We start from the raw sequence: 14367 nt of genomic DNA, 5'->3' as shown, positions 1-14367 counted from the left end.
GTCACTCGTGGACTTGGTAACTATAATTTTATCGAATGTTGCGTACCCCTGAAACAAGCATTTCCCCCCATAGACTATAATGGGGTTCGAAATCCGTTCGAACAGTTGAACAGTGTATGGCTGTTCGAATCGGATTTCGAACCTCGGACACTTTAGTGTTCACTCATCTCTAATCAATATCTGTCTATGGCACGTGAAAAAAAATTAAGGTAAATCATTAATCTGAGATGAGACGGAGGATCTGATGTCTGACACTACACAGTATACAGAGCTGAAAGCAGACGACTCTGTACACTATGCAATTTATTTATTTTGGTGTCAGAGAGTTGGACCGCCACCAATCTCAAATTGGTCATCGATGTCTAACCAGTGAGGGGGCCAATATCCAGCCAGTCCCTGCATTAAACACTGCTTGGCACTAGGATTGAGCGATTGGGATTGGAAAAGATCGGATTCCGATCGGCGATCGAGCAAATTTCACGATCGCCTGGAAAATTATCGGAAATCGGATTTTAAAATCGATCCTGAAATCTCAAGATCGGCTCAACCCTACTTGGCACGGCTGCCGGACCTGGTACTATGCCGTGCAAATCTTTGATAACGTCTTTAACAAATTTATGTAAATTTATTTGTAATGTGGTAAGCAAGTATAGAACAACGTCACGCTAACGATAAGGAAACCGGTTGTCTGTGCTCATCGTCGACAGAATCCAAAGGTTCTTGCATACAGTACTATAATAAATTAGGAATAGCAACAGGATTTACACCTTGGCACCAAATTCATGTAAAATGACAAAGCAAACAATTTTATAAGTAGTCTTAATTGTACAATTTCCTATTGTTTTGTGTTTCCAATGCAAACCTATGTGTCTTCATGGTAACAGACAACAAATAAACTTTGTAGTCTGCAGTTATGTTCCCTTTCATCTGCTCTCCCTAATGCAGCAAATGTATATAGCATAAGGCAGGGACGGCAGGATCAGACTACACAGGGATTATTTGTAGTCTGTTACCATGGAGCAATACGAAATTTTTAACTAAGACCTACCAGAAAGTAACGTCACTTTCCATTTCAGGTCCATTAAAACGTAGACAGTATAAACAAGTTGTGAACACTACTATATACATGTTGTATAAATACAGACGGATTCTTACCCTACATGCAGTCTGAGAATCCTGTCTGGGCAAGTCGGGCTGAAGGTGGGATCACTAACCTGAAAAATGAAAAACAACAATATATCATTTCTATACCCGTATGATGGTCAGGAAAGCAAACATATAAAAATGTATGTTCCAACAGATTCCTGCCAGTGGATTCCCCAATGATCAGCTGTAAATTGTGGGTAAATCTGACAGAAAGTAATCACTATCCCAACAGCACTCCCGCAGGCGGAATAAGGTATTACACTGTTCTGATGTGACACAAGTCCTCCAGAACAATGGATTGGTTTTTTTTCGAAACAGAGATGAAGACAAGTCCCCAATGAGCACCTACCTGGTGAGATTTAAGTATACAGATAAATATTTCTTAGTCCTTTAGTATTATACAGGCGACAAGACTACAGTCTAGAACATTAAGAGTTAAGACCATCACCTTTTATTGTAAACCAGCCATAGCCTGTGCCGGACTTGCACTAACACAGGTTTAGGAATTATATGCGTTTTTTTTATCGTTGTGTACATGTTTGCACAGCCTGGGGCTAGACACTCCTGTATACACAACTTACCAAGGTATGACTAGAAAATGACCTATTTTGTAAATGAAGTATAACGTTAAACATATTTTTTAAGAATTTTTGGTGATTTTTTTTTTTTTTTTTAAATATTTCCTACAATAAATTTTTCTGAATAATAAAAATAAAAATTCTGCAATTCTGACTCTGACCACTAAGCCAAGAAATATGCTAAGACTTCCCGTTTTCCGTAGATTTTTTTTTGCACCAGTCACCTCACTTATCAGCACACTGATAATCACAGCTATCATATATATATATATATATATATATATATATATATATATATAGATAAGACACAGAATATACAGTCATAACAGGTGATTTCAATGCTTATCTACTCCCTCTGTGTGCAATGACCTCTGCAGAGGACACATAGCATGCCTAGAAGTCAATAGGGTCTGAACCAGACTATTTTATCCATGGCCTATCTCCAGGCTTAGTGGCAAGGGTTAAAAATGCAAGATTAGTAGGATTTTTTAAGTATAAATAATAACAGGGAGAATGAACAAAAATCACCCAAAAATTCTTTTAAAAAATCTAAACATTTACCATATACAGTCCTATGAAAAAGTTTGGGCACCCCTATTAATCTTAATCATTTTTAGTTCTAAATATTTTGGTGTTTGCAACAGCCATTTCAGTTTGATATATCTAATAACTGATGGACACAGTAATATTTCAGGATTGAAATGAGGTTTATTGTACTAACAGAAAATGTGCAATATGCATTAAACCAAAATTTGACCGGTGCAAAAATATGGGCACCTCAACAGAAAAGTGACATTAATATTTAGTAGATCCTCCTTTTGCAAAGATAACAGCCTCTAGTCGCTTCCTGTAGCTTTTCATCAGTTCCTGGATCCTGGATGAAGGTATTTTGGACCATTTCTTTCTACAAAACAATTCAAGTTCAGTTAAGTTTGATGGTCGCCGAACATGGACAGCCCGCTCTCAAATGATCTGAAAACAAAGATTGTTCAACATAGTTGTTCAGGGGAAGGATACAAAACGTTGTCTCAGAGATTTAACCTGTCAGTTTCCACTGTGAGGACCATAGTAAGGAAATGGAAGACCACAGGGACAGTTCTTGTTAAGCCCAGAAGTGGCAGGCCAAGAAAAATATCAGAAAGGCAGAGAAGAAGAATGGTGAGAACAGTCAAGGACAATCCACAGACCACCTCCAAAGAGCTGCAGCATCATCTTGCTGCAGATGGTGTCACTGTGCATCAGTCAGCAATACAGCGCACTTTGCACAAATAGAAGCTGTATGGGAGAGTGATGAGAAAGAAGCCGTTTCTGCACGTACGCCACAAATAGAGTTGCCTGAGGTATGCAAAAGCACATTTGGACAAGGCAGCTTCATTTTGGAAACAAAAATTGAGTTGTTTGGTTATAAAAAAAAGGCGTTATGCATGGCGTCCAAAAAGAAACAGCATTCCAAGAAAAACACATGCTACCCACTGTAAAATTTGGTGGAGGTTCCATCATGCTTTGAGGCTGTGTGGCCAATGCCGGCATCGGGAATCTTGTTAAAGTTGAGGGTCGCATGGATTCCACTCAGTATCAGCAGATTCTTGAGAATAATGTTCAAGAATCAGTGACGAAGTTGAAGTTACGCCGGGGATGGATATTTCAGCAAGACAATGATCCAAAACACCGCTCCAAATCCTCAGGCATTCATGCAGAGGAACAATTACAATGTTCTGGAATGGCCATCCCAGTCCCCAGACCTGAATATCATTGAACATCTGTGGGATGATTTGAAGCGGGCTGTCCATGCTCGGCGACCATCTAACTTAACTGAACTTGAATTGTTTGTCTAAAATACCTTTATCCAGGATCCAGGAACTGATTAAAAGCTACAGGAAGCGACTAGAGGCTGTTATCTTTGCAAAAGGAGGATGTACTAAATATTAATGTCACTTTTCTGTTGAGGTGCCCATACTTTTGCACCGGTCAAATTTTGGTTTAATGCATATTGCACATTTTCTGTTAGTACAATAAACCTCATTTCAATCCTGAAATATTACTGTGTCCATCAGTTATTAGATATATCAAACTGAAATGGCTGCTGCAAATACCAAAATATTTAGAACTAAAAATGATTAAGATTAATAGGGGTGCCCAAACTTTTTCATAGGACTGTATACTCGAGTATAAGCCGATCCGAATATAAGCCGAGGCCCCACAAAAAATTGGGAAAACTTATTGACTCGAGTATAAGCCGAGGGGGGGAAATGCAGCAGCTACTGGAAAATTTCCAAAATTAAAATGGTCAGAGTTTTTGGGTGCAGTAGTTGCTGGGGAAGGGGAGGGGGTGTTGTGGTTGTCTGTCTGCCCCTTCCCTGAGCTTGAGGACTGAGTTTTCTTCCCCCACTTGGAATTCAGTGTGGCTGAATATAGGGGATCTGCAGTGCTCCTATTAACCCCTTCCTGATGGAACAGGAGCACTGCAGATACCCTATATTCAGTAGTAAATTTTTAATTTTAAAGCCGAGGGGGGCTTTTTCAGCACAAAAACTGGGCTGAAAAATTCGGCTTATACTCGAGTATATATGGTAATTGAAACAACAGGTCATTTCCTATAAAAACATTCCCATTAAGCCTCACTACCTATCTAAAGGTATCAGAATTTAAGAATTTTTCCCCGATCCCGACCACCCAGCCTCCCTTCTTCTAATGTAGATGCGTTCTCTGTAATTATATATGTACACAGAGCGACAAATAGGAAGTCATTAAACAATTAGATGTGCTGACAAGAAGGTACACGCAGCGGAAGCCGAATAATACTTCGCTATATTTAGTAAGATCAGATAGGTAATTATGAAGATAATATAAGTGAAGGTTTAACACTGACATTTCAATATCTCATTACACAGAGCTCCTTAAAGTGAACAGCTGCCAAGCCGACATCAACAATGTAATATGTGTATAGAGCGGGAGGGTGTTATTACATTTACACTTCCACTTCTCAGCCTTCGAGCAGTGTATACCGTATATCGCTGACTCATAGACTTTCACAGGATAGGAAAGGTTTCAATGTTTTCATTATCAAGTAAGTACTTGAAAACCTGGGTCAACACTTGAAGCTACTGTGTATTCTGGAATCCTGGCTACGGGACTGAACGCAACGCGTACTTGATAAATAATAGCAGCAAAGCCAAGTGCGGTTTTCCATCGGTGTCAAAACTACAACTCCTAGCATGCCCTGACAACCTGCGATGAATGGAGGACCCTACGGTAGTCTATAAGAAATTGCTTTTATAAAAATTTCTAAGAGTCCTTACAGGTACATGTAGCAGAGCGACAGGCACTCAGAGTCTTTGACTACAATGGTGATGTCACTATGGACAACATTTGGTTGCTGCGTTTGTTTCCCGCCGGATGATGTCATCACACTAGAAATGGTTTTAAGCCTTATTTATACCGCCATATTTTTGGTTTGTATGCTGTCCGTGCATGTAGAATAGACTACATCTGTTAGAATTTCTCAGCATGGTTGCCCTGCTGACATGTAAAGCTTTCTCTGATTCCACAGCTAGTCAGAGCTCTGAGACACTGAACCTATCAGCAGCTGAGGAGGGATATTTAAAGTCTGTTCAGAACTTCCCAGGTGCCTGCTATTAGTTAATTTTGTACTAGTTAGATTCCATTTCTCAGAACATATCTGTTAGTTTTCTGGACTTCTGACCTTGACTTGTTATATCAGATGTCCACTTGCTTGCGGATTTGGTTTTGACTATTAACTCTTGGACTTGACCTTGGTTTGAAAACATTTAATACTTTGGTTCTGATTCGGATACTCTGTTACTCTCCTGGTTCGACCTGGCTTCTGAGTTTTGCTGTAGATTGTTTGTCCGATTTTAGTCTGCAGTTGCACCTATCTTTTACACAAGCTACTGGTTTGATAACCTGGGTCAAGAGCTCGGCCAAGACCATCCAGCCACATGGTGGGCTTTGGTGAAGATGTATGGGTAGCCTTAGCAGCCAGGGCAGTGTGAGATTTAGGAAGCTTGTTCTTCTGTTCTCTGTTATTTTGGGGAATTGCTTTAGAGGCAATATCATAACAGAAGTTGGACCCAGAGTTGCTTAAACCAAATTGTGTATCTGCAATGGACCTTATGATAGTCGGGGCCCCCTCAGATGGATTTGTCCCGCATTTCAGTTGCTGTCGGGGCTCCCCTCAGATGGATTTGTCCCACATTTCAGTTGCTGTCCCTTTGTTCCTTGTGGTATATAGAAATTTTAACTCTATCTCTATTTTATAAGGCACAGATAAAGTTAAATACAATTTTGTAGCACGGAGCTATTAGCAATCCAGGATTCAGGCTTTGGCTACTGATGCCTGCAGCAGGGAGGCACGATGAGTGCCGGGCCAGTAACATACACACAATGGAGCAAGGTAAGTTTATGTTTTTTGTTTTTAAAAAAAATTTGTATGCAATATATTGAATGGTCACGGAGGGAGCAGGGGGCATAATGTGGTGGCTACTTGAGGGAACACTATATTGTATGGGACCCTTGAGGGGACATTAAATTATGCTGTGGTGCCCACATGAAATCTTTGAACAGGGCTCACTAATGTTTTAATAAAGCCCTGCATGGACCCATAGTAATGTCTGCTGCCATTAAAATAGTTGTTTCTCCACACAGACCCCATAGGCAAGTACTACAGTATTGTGAGGAACACAAACTTGGAGACTGTTGGAGACAACTTCCTCCAATAGTCTTCAGGTCTTGTAGACCACAGACATAAAGGGGGAATTTCTGACGACCTGTAGTCTTCATTTCCTGTGCTGGCAGAAAATAAATCTGTCCAGAGATTTCGGAGCAGAATTGTAAATGCAGCTGTGGACTACAAGCAAACTGATGGCACATCCATGTGATATACGGACAGCTATTCGCCACTCTCTATTGTCCGGGTACTCAGAGTTGTCCTCATTTGGCCAGCCCTTTATGGAGCTTGTCCTTCCATAGCCAATGCTCCTCTGCAAAATCAACCTGGTTTTCTGCATGAACTGTTCCTTTAAGGTGACGCAGAAAACAGAAAGAAATCATTTCAAGCATTCTGGACACTTATTTCTCTGGTTCTTATCTGAATAATGCACACGCGGAGGAATCTAAGATATGTACATATTTATTAGCTATAGTCCTGAGAGCTAGAATTATAACCAGGCAATGGACTGGAATTCATCTGTGCTAGGGTTGATGTAATGCATGCACGCTCAACTACAATGTATACCTACAAAATATAATGAAGAACTACAGAGCAGACAAATGTATTAGACGGGCCTGAAAGCAAAGGAGGATCCTTAAAGGAAAGACAACGCCAAAAGCCAGCAAAGTACAATAATAATAATAATAATAATAATAATAGGGATGGATACACTGATTTTTCTAAAAAAAAAAAAAAAAAAGAGAGACAAAATTGGCCAAATTAAAGGGAATGTGTCGGCAGAAAATGACCAAATCACTTTTTTTATTTTATTTGTGTTTTTAATTTTCAATGCCATTATTTAAATACATCTTTATTAAGATTTTTTTATTTAATTTTATTGGTGTTTATTTAATTTTAATTTATTTATTTTTTTTTTAAATCTTGGAATTCCAACACTTGCCACTAAATCTAAACTAATTTGCCGCCTCCTGTTTCTAGGCCATAGACACAAGGTTCCAGACCATTGCCCTGTATGAGAGAGTTTTCTAGGCATGCTCTGTGAAGTGGGCGGAAGTCATTGTCTGGGGGGGGGGGGGGAGTAGGTAAGCTGTGAAATCCTCTATCTGTAGATATATGATACCTGTGAGTATCAGTGTGTTGGTAAATGAGGGACCGCTGTAAAGAAACTTCCTACAGAAAACTGGAAGTGGAAGCATATTATTTGGCTTAGTAGCTGGAGTCAAAACTGCACAATTTTTAGATTAAAAAATATAGATATATGATACCTGTGAGTATCAGTGTGTTGGTAAGTGAGGGGCCGCTGTAAAGAAACCTCCTACAGAAAACTGGAAGTTGAAGCATATTATTTGGCTTAGTAGCTGGAGTCAAAACTGCGCAATTTTTAGCTTAAAAAACATTGATATATGATACCTGTGAGTATCAGTGTGTTGGTAAGCGAGGGACCGCTGTAAAGAAACCTCCTACAGAAAACTGGAAGTGGAAGCATATTATTTGGCTTACTAGCTGGAGTCAAAACTGCGCAATTTTTAGATAAACACACACTGTATAGAAACACACTGTATAGAAATAGTTAATAGTAATGACATTTCGTATAATAAGCCTCCAGGATACAGGCGCAGGGAAATTTCATTTCTCTCCATGTGCCACTTTCCTCACATGACCATATTAATAACCATCAAGGCAACATCTGCCAATAAATCGATATCAGAGACGGTGATGCCGAAAATCTGATCATTCATAAATCTCACCCTCAACCTATTTTATTACAGCTTTATTATTAGTGAATAAATCACATTATTTGATCTATAGGATAATATCATGGCATGTAATATGGGATGTTAGAGGTTTAATTTAATGTTCGCAGATGTAGCATTGATCGTAGGCAGAATAAATTGAATCAATAACTTCATGTGCAAATTCAACCTTAGGAAGCCTAAGATTTCCCGTAATTACTTATTTACAATGGCAGAATCAGTTTGATCAGAGTTTCCCTTTAAGTGATGTGATGGGTCTTAAAGGGTTAACAAAAATCACAAAAATGAACAGTAGAGGTGGATGTAAAAAACTAACTTTTTTTATCAGATAAAATGCTTCTTTCTCCTCTTATAAGGCTTTTTTTCCTCAAGATTTTTCTTTCCTTCCTTATTAACTGACATTCACTCTGTAGTCTCTGCTGTGTCTGTCTGAGATGGATTTGTATGTCTATAAAAATCTACACAGACAGAAGGGGAGATAGACAGTGCCTGAAAGCAGCTGTACAAATTGTCATAACGTCCTTTCTGCTTTATATACTATATACTATTACACTATAATTCTTTATACAGTTCAGTATTTCTCTCTATATGTCCCGCATGATCCTGGCTGTTACTGAATGAGACAGAAAACATTACAAAACAGATTCCCCTCTACGTACTGTGTGCAGTCTATAGCAGCTAGTCTTTACTAGAGATGAGCGAACAGTAAAATGTTCGAGGTTCGATATTCGTTTTGAGTAGCCCCTCAATATTCGACTACTCGAATCGAATATCGAATCCTATTATAGTCTATGGGGGGAAAATGCTCGTTTCAGGGGTAGGCAACGTTCGATCAAATTATAGTTATCAAGTCCACGAGTGAGGGTCGGGCTGGGTCCTCCGAGAAGTCTTCTCCGTGTAGCGTCCCCGCGGCATCTTCCGGCTCTGAATTCACTCTGCCAGGCATCGGGCCTGGGCAGAGTCGACTGCGCATGCCCACACTACAAGCGGACATGCGCAGTCGGCTCTGCCCAGGCCCGATGCCTGGCAGAGTGAATTCAGAGCCGGAAGACGCCGCGGGGAAGCTGCACAGAGAAGACTTCTAAAGGTAGGAGAAGAACCAGCGTTGATTGGCCGACTGTATAGCATTCGGCCAATCAATGCTGGTTCTGCATCGAACTTTTCCATTCGAACAGCGAGTGGTACTCGATCGAGTACGAGTATTTTGAATACCGTAATATTCAATCGAATCGAGTACTATTCGCTCATCTCTAGTCTTTACCCATCAGCTCAGGGAGAACTGCAGACTACAGACAGAGCCTGCAGAGGGGAAAACTGCGAAATAAGACAAAATATTAGATGCAGAATGGCCAGAAATCATATTACTCCGCATGTATATCTACATGGCAGCTTATCCTGAAAAGTCACCTTAAATAACAAGCACGCTTTCATAACCTATGGGAAAACTGTATTGCCTGGTTACATAATGTGTGCAAAAATGGAAAGGTTTGTGCTCCATAATTTGAAATAAGAAAAACTTTACCAAATGATTCTATTCATTGACATCCATAACAAATCCTGAGAACAGTGAGGAGTTAAAACACAAGGGGGTGGGGGGATTTATTAAATCTGTACACCAGTTTTAATAACCTCATTGATTGGTACACGGTGCACCTGAATTATTAAGCGGCTCTGGCCTTTTAATAAAACATGAGCGTGCCCGTGTGACTAAATTGAATTCTATGACAGTCAGGAACTGGTGTATATTTCTGGAATAAGTCATGTCAGCTTTCTGGTGTGAATTATCGTAAATTTATCGAGCTGAGGCTTCCCCGCCATTATTTGCTTCGCTCTGCGTCCGAGCTTACCAATTTTGAAACCACCCTAACACCCATCTACGTCAGAAAACAGGCATAGATGATTTAGTATATTCCCCCAATATTTTTTAGAAAATTGGAGAACTTGCCGCCATCTTTAGAACCAATTTCGTAAGGAATTATATAACCTAGAAGCTGTCGAAGATATCAGTCAAGGAGCGCGGTCTGCCGGAGGTCCAGCTTAATTTATGGCGAGGCGTACAATTTGACATCAAGTAAGTGCGTCCTCCACTGGCACAGGAGTAGTCTTCACAATCATCGGTCTCGATAAACCTTCCCTTGTGTCTCGGTGACGGGATCCAAACTGAAGTCTGACGGTAATAATTTGTAGTCTGTGGCTGTCAGCGATGGGAAATGCATTAAACTTGAATTTTTCCTGCAGTTCTGCTATAGATTTATATTCCTTCCAGTGAAATTTGTGTAAAACAAAAATGATGAAGTTAGCAGATGGCCATCCAGGTCAATTGTTAATCATTCTGGCAAAGTAGCTGTAAGGCCCCACATAGCGTCTCTCAACAAAAAAGCACTGCGGGGCAAACTTTGGTGGAAACTCTTCGTCCTCTACAGACTTTCTCCTTCAACTATATCTATAAGGAAACCGCCAGCGTTTCCATAAGTATGATTGACACGCCGTGATTTCCAAAACCGCGTATTTTACCGTAAAGTGGAGATTAAATTTGCTAGAATCCCATCCACTTTGCAGTGACTGCCATCGTGGGGCCCAGCCTAAAGAAGGATCCCTCTAAGGGCTGGAATGGAAACATGTTCTACAGAGGTTCTTGGTCTTCTTGACCTGATGGTGGACTAGGACTGTCTCTGCACTACATATACAACGTGGTCGGTCACGCATTTGCAGCTGAAGCTTCACTGACCGATATAAGTGGTTTAAGATAAGATAAGATAATCCTTTAATAGTCCCACAGTGGGGAAATTTCAGCATGTTACAGCAGCATAGTAATACAGATACAGGATAATACACAGTAATATATTACAGACATAGACACACAGATGCTGAGAAGAGAAGATATACTAGGTGTCCTTAGCAGCTAAGGAACAGAAGAAAGATGGAAGACTTCATAGTCATAATCATTAGTTCTCTGTGCGGAGTGTCTTCACTTGGTCTGATGTAGATTATACAGCCTGGTTGCGGTTGGAAGGAAGGACTAGCGATAACTCCTTCTCACACTTGGGGTGAAGCAGACGGTCACTTGCAGTACTGCTAAGTGCCATCAGGGTCCATACATGGGGTGGGATTTGTTCTCCCGCATGGAGGTCACCACAGACAGTATCCTTCTGTCACCCACCACCTGTACTGGGTCCAAGGGGCTCCCCAGGACAGAGCTGGCCCTCCTGATCAGCCTGTCAAGTCTATTCTGTCCCTGGTTGATATACTGCTCCCTCAGCAGGCCACACCGAAAAAGAAACTTTAGAAGCCAAAGCAGAAGCTGAAGGTTGTCTTCTTGAAGAAACCCAAAGTAGAAGATAATAGGATAACATCTGTATAGAGTGACCATGTTGTGGCTCATGCAGCTCTTCCCAAGCCTATGATAACCAAAAATTTACAACATTTTTCTGAAATTTAATCATTCTGTAAGACTTCCTGCCTGTCTTGTGACCCAACAAGATGACGTCATAGTATATCTCCTCCCCGTTCCTGCACAGGGCATGTCTAGATAACTCTACCATAGACCTCAATGAGTTAGCTCCAGACCAATACTGCCTATGGTCATGGCTGTGCTGTAAAGCATATCACTAAATGCTGTTAACAAAGCAGAAGAGAAGCTCAGGCAAGATGGCTGCCGCCATACTCTTGTACGGAAAACAGAATAAAAAAAATCAGAGAATAAAAACAAATTAGAAATAAATTTCATCTGGTTTTAATAAATCTAAAAATTGGCGATCTATTCCTTTTTAATATTTACCAGCAGGAGCCCATGATTTTGGGTTATGTACTTTTTCCTACAGAGGATTCTGCTATGGTATTGATCGATTCATGACACCCAGGAGACCACATATGCAAATACTTAAAAACCCCCGAGTGTATCATCCCAGCCACCAATGCCACAACAAGCCGTAAATCGTGCGGTCCTCGAGTCCCAGTCCTGATCTTCCACATCGTGTTATCTTCCTTAGCTACATAGAACCTTACGCAATAATACACATAGTTTAAGTATCACGGGATGCATGAGGACAAAAAGACAAGCACCACGTTACATGATGATTTCTTAAGTTGTAAAGTTTAGAAGGTAAACACAACCCGAGGAGCCGCCATGCCATGAGCGTGTAAAAAATTTGTTCTCGAGAAACGTATTAGTATCTTGTTTTTCGATACAAACTAAAATATGAATGTTTTGGCGAGACTCCATAAAGAATCAGCTCATGCGCAAGACGGCTCTGCCAGACTTTTTTGTGGCCGCTTACGCGAGCAGGCGCAGTACGCTCCTGTAGTTCTATAGAGTATAGCGCATACTGCTCACGTAAGCGGCCACAAAAAAATGGCTGCCCGCATGTGAAGTCGGCTCTGGCAGAGCTGACTTGCGCATGCGTTGAATTTTGACCCTGTGCGCGCCAGAAGAAAATGAAAGAAGAGGCCGTTGCTGAAGAAGATGGAGAGAGTTCTCTCGCAGCATTGGAGACGCCCCCAGTGCTGTTTGAGCGCTGGGGCCCGCCCCCAGTGCTGCGAGAGACCTCATTTGCATACAGATAAAAACCAGGAATTCAAGCGAACAATGGCGCGGAAAAGAGATCGAAAGGTAGAAGACCTGAATATCATTGAACATCTGTGGGATGATTTGAAGCGGGCTGTCCATGCTCGGCGACCATCAAACTTAACTGAACTTGAATTGTTTTGTAAAGAGGAATGGTCCAAAATACCTTCATCCAGGATCCAGGAACTGATTAAAAGCTACAGGAAGCAACTAGAGGCTGTTATCTTTGCAAAAGGAAGATCTACTAAATATTAATGTCACTTTTCTGTTGAGGTGCCCATACTTTTGCACCGGTCAAATTTTGGTTTAATGCATATTGCACATTTTCTGTTAGTACAATAAACCTCATTTCACTCCTGAAATATTACTGTGTCCATCAGTTATTAGATATATCAAACTGAAATGGCTGCTGCAAACACCAAAATATTTAGAACTAAAAATGATTAAGATTAATAGGGGTGCCCAAACTTTTTCATAGGACTGTATGTTCTTGCTCCATGGACGGTCGGCCATGTAGGACATGGTCACTCAAGCAAAAAGTGATTTTTTGGGGGTCTCGGGGCAGTCACAAAATTAGCTGGTTGTCAGTAAGTATGGCTATTATTAGGGAAGGAGTTGTCTTGGTTAGAGAGGTTAATGGGGATATCCTATGAACTTAAAAAAAGCTTTCATGACTGTGGTCATAGATCATTTTTTCCTGTGTTTTAGCAGCATGCCTGCATGTATTTTCCTTGTATTTCCAGTGTTCCTCCTATATTATGGTCACTTGGGCTTATCTTATTTATTTGCAACTGTACAGTTACTCCTGGAAGAATGGCAGTATAGTATCAGTAATGGATAGTGGAGGGGGGCAATAAATGCCCACTGCCTCAGAGACAAATGCAAAATGTGCTGCAGCCATAATGAGGATATTCTCAGCAAAATAGTTGATGACTTCTACTTTTGAAAGCATTCTGACTTTTTCACACGATGCGTTATTTAAAAAGAACATTCCCCATCAGGCAGGAGGTAGTCAAGGGACCCCTCCTCTGTAAAAGCAGGTCCCAGACATGGATATGCCATAAATATCTAAAATGCTAATACCGATTTAACCACATGCAGGATTTGTGAAGAGGGCACGAAAACTAAATGAAAACTAAATACCTACTCAAGGTTCACACTAGCCTAGCGTAAGTATAGAGAACAGTAAGGCTGGGTTCACACGGAGTATTCTGGCTCGTCATTTGGTACGTAGACGCCGCGGGAGGATTTGCGTGCCGTATACGCTCCCATTGCTTTCAATGGGAGCCGGTACCGTACACGCGGCGCTATTTTGCGGCCGCTGCAAAATCACGGCTGCAAAATAGCGCCGCGTGTACGGTACCAGCTCCCATTGAAAACAATGGGAGCGTATACGGCCCGCAAATCCTCCCGCGGCGTCTACGTACCAAATGACGAGCCAGAATACTCCGTGTGAACCCAGCCTAATATGCAGAGTCCGATGCACCCTATTGACTATAATGGTGTCCGTCGTTATAAAACGGATACCACTGGAGGAAGAAGCCCTCCAAACTTTCCAGTGGACACCACGGACACTCCAACAGATGTGAACGTAGCCCGAGTCGTAGTCGGTGGTCGTTCCACATCTGGGTGTGT

The 14367-nt window shown here is 41.1% G+C and overlaps 1 protein-coding gene across 2 annotated transcripts in view; it reads right to left on the bottom strand.

The window, feature by feature from the left end:
* GHR (growth hormone receptor) overlaps positions 1 to 14367 on the bottom strand; it is a 241065-nt gene that overhangs the window by 130269 nt on the left and 96429 nt on the right. For both annotated transcript variants that reach the window (XM_075268937.1, XM_075268946.1), the window contains one exon: positions 1156 to 1214. The gene's annotated coding sequence lies outside the window, so the exon portion shown is untranslated. The remainder of the gene's footprint in view (positions 1 to 1155; positions 1215 to 14367) is intronic.

Source organism: Leptodactylus fuscus, chromosome 1, assembly GCF_031893055.1.
Source record: "Leptodactylus fuscus isolate aLepFus1 chromosome 1, aLepFus1.hap2, whole genome shotgun sequence".
Taxonomy (NCBI): Eukaryota; Metazoa; Chordata; class Amphibia; order Anura; family Leptodactylidae; genus Leptodactylus; species Leptodactylus fuscus.
The sequence above is the reverse complement of the archived record's forward strand: the minus strand, read 5'-3'. Positions and strand labels throughout refer to the sequence as shown.